The 8707-nt window shown below is 40.5% G+C and overlaps 2 pseudogenes; one reads left to right on the top strand and one right to left on the bottom strand.

The window, feature by feature from the left end:
• Positions 1–1417: 1417 nt before the first annotated feature.
• Positions 1418–2716, top strand: LOC113317329 (annotated as a pseudogene).
• A 426-nt stretch (positions 2717–3142) lies between these two features.
• On the bottom strand, positions 3143–3239 carry LOC113319920 (annotated as a pseudogene).
• Between the last annotated feature and the right edge of the window lie 5468 nt (positions 3240–8707).

The following is an 8707-nucleotide window of genomic DNA, read 5'->3' as shown; positions in this document are numbered from 1 at the left end:
CTGAGTGAAGTTCGGCTGATAACTTTTGAGCCGAACTGTTCATCTGGTCAGCAGATCTGGGTTTTAAAAATTCATTTTTTTGGCAGATTCAACTTATAAAAGGAAATTAAACCTCGATAGAAGTTTACCTCTGATTTGAATCACACATTTTGGTCACTTCTAATCACTAAAATCTCAAAAATCAAAACCCAAACTTTTTTTCTTCACTTCTTCTTCTTCCTCTCAAAAATCCCAACTCTCTCACATAAATTTGATTTTTCTACCAATTCACCACTAATAATTTAATGTTTAATCAATCCTTAAAATTCATAATTAATCAATTCTAATCATAATCATTTACACTAATTATATTAGGATAGTTATGCCATTATCAAAAATGGTGGATAAGGGGTGATGTTGTTTTTTATTTAGTGACACTATTTTGGCATTATCTAGTATGCCTCAAAATATGTTTCTTATATAAGGCAATCTAATGGGAATGCTCAAAACATTGTATTTGGGCCCCTCAAAAATTTTGGCCTAGGGCGGTCGACCATCTAGCCCTAGGCCTAAAACGGCCCTAGTACTAAGTTACTTGACAATGTTAAACACTAAAAATAGCTAATTAACTTGCTGCCGGGTGTATTGCAAAGGAAGATGACATAAGAACCTACCTCCAATAATTGATACATACAATGCAACTTCTAATGGGTCGGTAACAAAAGAAAATTAGCAAAACCTAAATGTATACCTACTGGTGCTACATGCGCTAACCTGATATGTGTGAAGCATGCCTGCTACCAAAGTAACAAAGACTTGAGGACAAATATTTCATCTACATGGGTATCTTTTCTTTCATTGAACGGCCATCCATCGTTTTGCATAACTAAAAGCAATCAGCCGCTACGTAATGTTATTCGAGCTTAGAGAACTAACAACAGCTAGCTCACTCCAATTTACCGAATTACGCCACGAAATCAAAACTCAGGTAATCTTTTTTCTGCGCTAGCTATCACCCAAATTAATAGAGGTTAGGCTTACGTTTCTTATGTCATCTTCCTTTTCGTTACCATGATTTCGTATTAGTAGGTCGGGCTTAATTAGGTTGTTAGATATTAGCGGTACTAGAGTGGCCTTTAACATAATGTAACGGAGAGTTGGTTCCTAATTTCTTTCTATTTAAGAGAGGAGGAGGAAAGACAAATTAAAGTCTAAACTTATATAGATATTGGATGCTGAGCTCTTCTGAATAGCAATATTTGTGTCAACTTGCGTTGGCTAGGAGTTGTCAGTAATGAATTCTTCAACAGCTCTTAATGATCATCACTGTATACAGATTTCTAATAATGCAACAATCAATAAAATTAATAGTACTAGTAATGGCAAAACTGAAGATGTTACTAGTGAGAGAGATATTTCTTTAAAGCAGCCGCGTTTAGTTTCTCTTGATGTATTCAGAGGACTCACGGTGGCGCTTATGGTACTTGTAGATCATGTTGGTGGTATCCTACCTGGAATTAATCATTCTCCATGGAATGGTATTAGTCTAGCTGATTTTGTCATGCCATTCTTCTTGTTTATTGTTGGAGTTGCTCTCTCGTTTGCATATAAGAGGTTCAAGTGCAGAGTTGATTTAACAAAGAAGGCTACACTTCGGACACTCAAACTTTTTATCTTCGGCATTGTGCTTCAAGGAGGTTATTTCCATGGCATCAACAACCTAACTTATGGTGTTGATATTCAACAAATTAGATTGATGGGTACGCTACAGAGGATTGCAATAGCATATCTGTTAACAGCTGTATGTGAGATTTGGCTCAAGAGGGATGGCGTTGTGAAATCAGGACGATCTATGCTAAAGAAGTATAAGCTCCAATGGATATATGTTGTGGTGCTGACTGTGACATATACTGCACTGTTGTACGGGCTACATGTTGCTGACTGGGAGTACCAGATTCCTAGTGAAAACTTCTCTTTCTCTTCAAACATAACATCGGTAAATTGTGGAGTTCGTGGAGATACTGGACCTGCCTGTAATGCTGTTGGAATGATTGACCGTAATTTGTTTGGTATTCAACATTTACATAAGAGGCCGACCTACGCTCGGACGAAAGAATGCAGCATGAACTCACCAGGTAACGGTCCACTTCCATCGAATGCACCTAGCTGGTGTCAACCCCATTTGATCCAGAAGGAATTTTAAGTTCTGTGATGGCAATTGTTACCTGCATGATTGGCTTGCATTTTGGTCATATAGTATTACATTTCAAGGATCACAAGGATAGGATACTATCTTGGACGATGTCTGCTGCGGGTCTAGTTGTTGTGGGATTCGTTTCGGACTTATGTGGAATGCACATAAACAAGTCCCTCTACTCTTTAAGCTACACATGTGTTACAGGTGGTGCTGCAGGCATTCTTTTTGTCGGAATTTATGTGATGGTTGATGTACTTGGTTTCAGAAAACCAACTTTGGTTTTTGAATGGATGGGAAAGCATGCTTTGGTGATCTATATTCTTGCAGCATGCAATGTTTTTCCTATCCTCTTACAGGGTTTCTATTGGAAGGAACCTGAAAACAACTTTCTGAGATTAATTGGTATTGGCCAATCGTAATCTGTTCACAAAGTAAATAGGGTGCATTATGGAGTAAAAATTGCAAAATCCTGGACCTTTAAAACACGGGTGCAAATTTAAGACGCTGGCCTTCTTGCCAAGCATGGCGCTGAGGAGGATTCTAAATCTACAGGAAGGCAGCCATTGGCGCCAAGCTTTTATGGTTCTTCTAAGGGTTTTTTGTAGGCCTCCGTTCCTTGTAATATTTTCTGTTTGTTTCTTATTAACAGTTCGGCTCTTATTATTAATGTTAGAGATGAAACACTCTTCAACGTGTCAGAAACTAAATTTACAGGGTATAATGCTCTACTCCTTTCCTAAAAGAAAGATTAGCTTGGAAGGGAAGCTCAGTTGAGAAGGAACTCTAAACCGAGACTTGTTGAACTTCCAATTATTCCTTCCTACTGGCAAGATTACCGAAGCTGCTCTGATCTTTCTCTTCTAATTTATTGAGACTATACCAATACAATACCACATTGCAGAAACCAAAAAAAATTGAAAACAAAACCCAAAAAGTGCACCAAAAAAATTTGAAAAATAAAAACAAAAAAATTTGGACCATTACTCGATTTGTGCGTGTCATCTAGGGGCCATGCTAATCTTCTCTGTATCGTTCCAATTTTATCAGATGTCCCCGAAGGGACGAGCTGATGGTGCACCTCACAGTATATACGAACCTTACATCTGTAAACTAAAAGATGTGGCACTAAACTGAAGCGCAATCTCTTAAGTCGCCATGTATGAGACGCCAAAGGTTCGACATGTAGGGGCGAAATATCTCACATAGCTAAATCACAACCTCTCCCTGACTAAGACAATCATTAACACGACGAAGACAGAAGTTAGGAGATGAGAATAAAGAAACACGAAGAACAACCAGGCGACAAGCATAACACGGCATCTATCAGGAAGAGTACGAAATAGCAACGCGAGAGACAACGACATCTCTCCAAAGTCTGGCGAATAAGACAGATTGAATAGAGATCAGCTAGCAGAGATTTTGCACGTGAACCCAATTGTCTTCTATCAGGATATTGGCCAATATAAGAATTCAAATAAGGAAGAGAGAGGCAGGTTGAGAGAGAATTCAGTCAAGTAGTAAGGATAATATCAATTCTAGAAGAAGAGAAAGAGATCTTTAGGGTTTTATCCTACTTGTTATTTCCATTGTTATGAGCTTGAATCCTTGTGATACTTTGTAAGAACTTCATATCTTTCGTAGAAAAGCTTACTTGAAGATCATATCTAGTGTCTAGAAGTGTATAATATCATTAACGTTTAAGTTTTACTCCATGACTTAGACTTAGTGTTCTTATCATTTCATTGAGTGTAGTTGTGGGATTTTCCGCAACTACATTTTGGCGCTAGAAACAGGGAAGATTATCCTCACCTGCTAGTTAGTAGATGGAAGCCTAGTCAAACCTATAGAGCAGTTCGTCAAACCTACATAAATCTTACTTTGAAACATCTTCATTATCATGAAACCCTCGTAAACACACCGTCACTTGAAGTAGTGTAGGGACAAGAACTATTGAAACCGTCGAGAGAAGAACTCTAACAAATTATCCCTGCCAAAACAGGCTGAAACAACAATCAAACCCTTGCCAAGTTTCTGTGAAAATACTGTTCCCAACATCTGACTCCGTCGAGAGCAACTCGCGTCATAGCCACACCAAGAAGCAACAGAGTGGCATACAGAAGAAGCGCTAGAATGAAGCTAAGACTTCAACCGATGGAGAAAGACGAGGAGCAGAGCAACAAAATCGCAACCGTACCCTACATTCCATCATAAAGACAGATCAACAGAACTGCGGTGTTGTTCCTAAAAATCCAATACAACAAATTAATCACGGGGAGGCAACCATATACGAAGAGGGAAGTATGCATACAACTGACCTTGACACTATGGAGGATGAAGAACAAGCGACAGGACAAAGAGGGAAGTAACCATCCAACAGTTGAGATAACGTCTCGCAAGAGACAGGAGAATTGAAAGAGAGCTGCGGCAAGGACTAGAACGAAGCAGAGCACGAGATGCAGAATTTGCGGAAGAACGAGCGAACTTGGCAAGACAAAACGCCTTGTTGGTAAAAGAAAATCATCGACTAAATGAGAATATGCTAATGCGAACTCAAACTGGGAAAACTGAAACACAAACAAGTATAAGTTCATCAAGAAGAAGGAGGAGACGTCATAGTGAGGAAAGGGAAGAACAAAACGATCATGATGAGTACGAACTCGAAGTACGAGAAAGAGAACGCGAAAGGGAAGATGCCCGCGATCTTGAAAGATGGTTGCATGAAAGAAGAGAGAAAAGAAGGAACCATGGAAGGACAAAGTTCTAGGAACAAGGGAGATATGATGAAAGAAGAGGAAGTAGTTCAGAGGGCGAGAACCAAAGGTACAGGAGGGAAACTATTCTGGAACAAGAAACGAGAATAGCTATAGAAAGAAGCGCAACAGAACAAAGAGCACTAGAGGTAGTCGCACAGAGAGAAAGAGAACAAGCCGATGCAAACAAAACCATATTGCAACAACTTGAGGAACTTAAAGCAGCCATGAGGAATAATAATAGACGAGGAGGAGGAACAATGAAGTTGGCAGAAGCAATCGAAGAAGCAGAACGATCTTCATTCTCGCGTGAGATATTACAAGCCCCCAACCCAGCAAAGTGTGTCTTTCCTACATTTCTAGCATCTTTGATGGGACCGGAAATACAGTACAACACATGAAAGCCTACAACCTAACACTAATTCCATGGGATCAACATCAGGGGGTGTTGTGCAAGTATTTCCCAGCGAGTCTAACAGTGGAGGCCTCGTTATGGTTCCACAACTTGAATGAAGGATCAATGACTTCATTCGCACAATTGCAGAGATTATTCCTGGGGAATTACACAACCAGTAAACGCACCAAGACCGTAATTGAGAACGGATTCAACTTGAAGAAAGCATATGGGGAAAGTCTGCGAAGTCTGGTCATTCGATGGAGAACCATGTGTAGCGAATCAACAGGAGAAGTATCAGAACGACATCTAATCCTCGCCTTCGTCAACGCTTTGTATCCAACTGATCTCTTGTACGTGGAGATATTCCGAATCCGGCATCAGATTGATATGAAAGAACTAAGGGAATATCAGGAGGAATTTATAACCTTGGAAGATAAACAGAGAAAGATGAACACCAGCATGACGACTATAACAGCCGCAAAGGGAGGAAGTGCGACTCTCATGCCGCGAATTAAAAATAATGCCGGAAGTACCCCTGACAATGGACAGAGAAGCCAGGCATGGAGAGGGCCGCGAAAGAAGTAGCTCTATCAGGAGAGGATGAAGAGTGGTTTCGAAGAGAGTATGGGGGTAGACTCCATGCGTACAACTATCCTGCAAAGAGGTACGATAATCAAGGAGGACGGTTCAACAATGACAGGAGATATGGATATAATCCTAATCCAAGATTTGAGCGAAAACCAAACTACCCACCGTTTGATGATGTGAAGCTACCTAGGTTAAACGCTCCGATAGAAAAGGTCTGGGAGACGATCAAATTAACCCAAGAAATACCGGTGCCATTCAACATGGGGAATGAACCCTTGCATGGAATAAGAACAGGCATATTCTGCACGTACCATCGATTCCACCGCCACACTATCGCCAATTGCAGAAAAACGCGAAGAATCATATCAGAAAAATTGAGAAGGGAAGGTTAAATCAATATCTGGAAGAAGGCGAGTTACCAAGGGAACCACCTCAACCCGCACAAGCTGCAATCCATCGCATCGAAATTGGACAAAACTCAAGTCAGATAAATTAAATCATCCACTCCCCTAAAAACATTAGCGACTTACATGATAACGTCTTGAGCCGAGTTTACAAAAGCGATCGAAATGGCGAAGAAATACACTTGGTTACCAAAAGTCGCGCTCTCGAAGAATGAAAGAAACAACCGATCTCCTTCACGACGGAGGATATGCAAACAGGAAGTGGGATACTTTCTGATCCTTTGGTGGTCACTATGACTATGCAACCCCATTCTAAATGGGAAGACAGTGAAGATGAAAGGAAGCAATCGTGGATGATAAACAAGATCCTAGTAGACACCGAGAGTTCAGTCGATATATTGTTCTACCATGCATTTAGGACCATGGGATATTGTGACTCAGACTTGATCCCATCTACGTACACGATTTATAGGTTCAATAACGTTGCCTCAAGGCCAAAGGGCGAGATAACCTTAGTTGTACCCGCAGGAACTCTAGAAACGATAGTTACTTTTTGTGTAGTGAATGTGGAGTCACCCTATAATGCCATCATCGGAAGTCCTTAGATACATGGGGTAATGGGGGTCGCGTCAATATTGTAAAGGATAATTCGATTCCCCATGCCAACATGTATTGGAGAAATCGTGGGAGATTGTATCAATGCGAAAAGATGTAACGAAGCGGACGTGCGACAGTATGAAGGGAGAGCGAAGTTAAAGGAAAAACAAAAGAAAAATGTGAAGGATGATAGGTGTGCAGAAAGATTAATAATTAACATGATACGGAAAGAAGGAGAAGATCAAATAACAAGGAAGGAGAGATTCAGGCATGGTAAGAAGAAAAAAAATGATCGGACAGTCGTAAAAACTAATTCCCAAGGAAATAAGAGAATCAAACAGAGTGGAGGAATGTGCGGAGATAGGCGATACATCGCAAGAACTGTTCATAAACACCCATACACAGCTCAGATTACTCAGGACGGGGACAAAGATCCTATTCAATCTAAGAAGAAAACAAGGAGAAAGCCTGGAAAGCTTGGTATCGAGGTGGAGAATACAATGCGACAGGTACAAGAGTCGCATTGATTGCCAACATTCTGATAATCGCGAAGAAAAGGGGAAGATCATTAAACATTTGCAAAAAGCTGAGACTAGTGTCATGGCAAAAAATTGAAGACGGGGAGGATAAAGTATGCCATTAAGTACCATAATGCAAATGAGAAGGTGAGCCATGTATCAACTTAAAAAGTTATGAAACAAGTCCTTTTGATAAGCAAGAAAGCAGACAAGCCAAAAACGAAATGAAAGCAACGCGACAAATTATAAAGTTTCCATAAGACCTCAATAGGGGACATCATGATATTATTAAAACCTCTACTTACGGAGGCTGGGAATACAGTTATGGCGGGTCAACTTAGTTCGCACTACTGTGTGACAGGTGGACTGCACAGTGTGTAAGAGGTGACCCTTAAGCTCTAACGCGCGTCATAGATGATATGTCATGGGAGAAATATATTTATTGGGTGAAAAAAAAGCCCATCCACTGGAGGCCACTGAGAACGCACCAGTCAGCGAATAAATTCTCCGGTATGGGGTGTAAAAGCATGCCAGTGGAGATAGAAGATGGCCTGGAACTTGTGATACACCCGGTCCAAAAAAACCCCATCTAGGGTGTGATCTCATGCCCATTAAGCCACTTAGGCGAAATGCATGGGATTGCGACAACACTGATCGTTGCATAACCGGATAAGAGGAGCTAAACCAAAATGTTTAGGGGTGAGTTCCTTGAAGGGGCGATTCAGGGGGAATATAAATGCATGACACCCTCCATTAAGGAGATGAATTGTGTTAAAAACGACAATGTGCTGGGACTTCTTACTCACGGGAGTATTTAGGTCTGGTATATTGTCGCATGAATAACCTTAGGAGGTAAAAATACTAACACAGTTAAGGCGAGATCAATGGACAATGACTCGCAAGAGCATATGGAACTGAGATCTCGCCGCCCAACATGTGGAAGACCCTACCCAAGGCAACCATAAGTCTTTTAAAAGTTCTACATGGGAAAGGCGGTAAGACCTTACTTACGAGGCAATTAAGACCTATAAAAATTCGTAAAAATACATACCATCTCAAAAGCACGAAAGGAGCAAAGATATCAAAATTGCACTGAGGCAGGATGAAGACGCACTCAAATCAAGCTAAGTATAACCAACTCACAAATTTTAATAGCCTGAACATGATAGGAAGCACATAAGAAGCATGCTCACTATCTTTTCGTGGAAATATGATATAAACAGAAGCATGCAGGTCTTATGACCTATTCTCTCAAAAATTTAGTCTTCGCATATTAT

The sequence above is a fragment of the Papaver somniferum genome, chromosome 10 (assembly GCF_003573695.1).
Source record: "Papaver somniferum cultivar HN1 chromosome 10, ASM357369v1, whole genome shotgun sequence".
NCBI classification, from domain to species: domain Eukaryota; kingdom Viridiplantae; phylum Streptophyta; class Magnoliopsida; order Ranunculales; family Papaveraceae; genus Papaver; species Papaver somniferum.
Note: the sequence above shows the minus strand (reverse complement) of the source record. Positions and strands in the feature narration are given on the sequence as shown.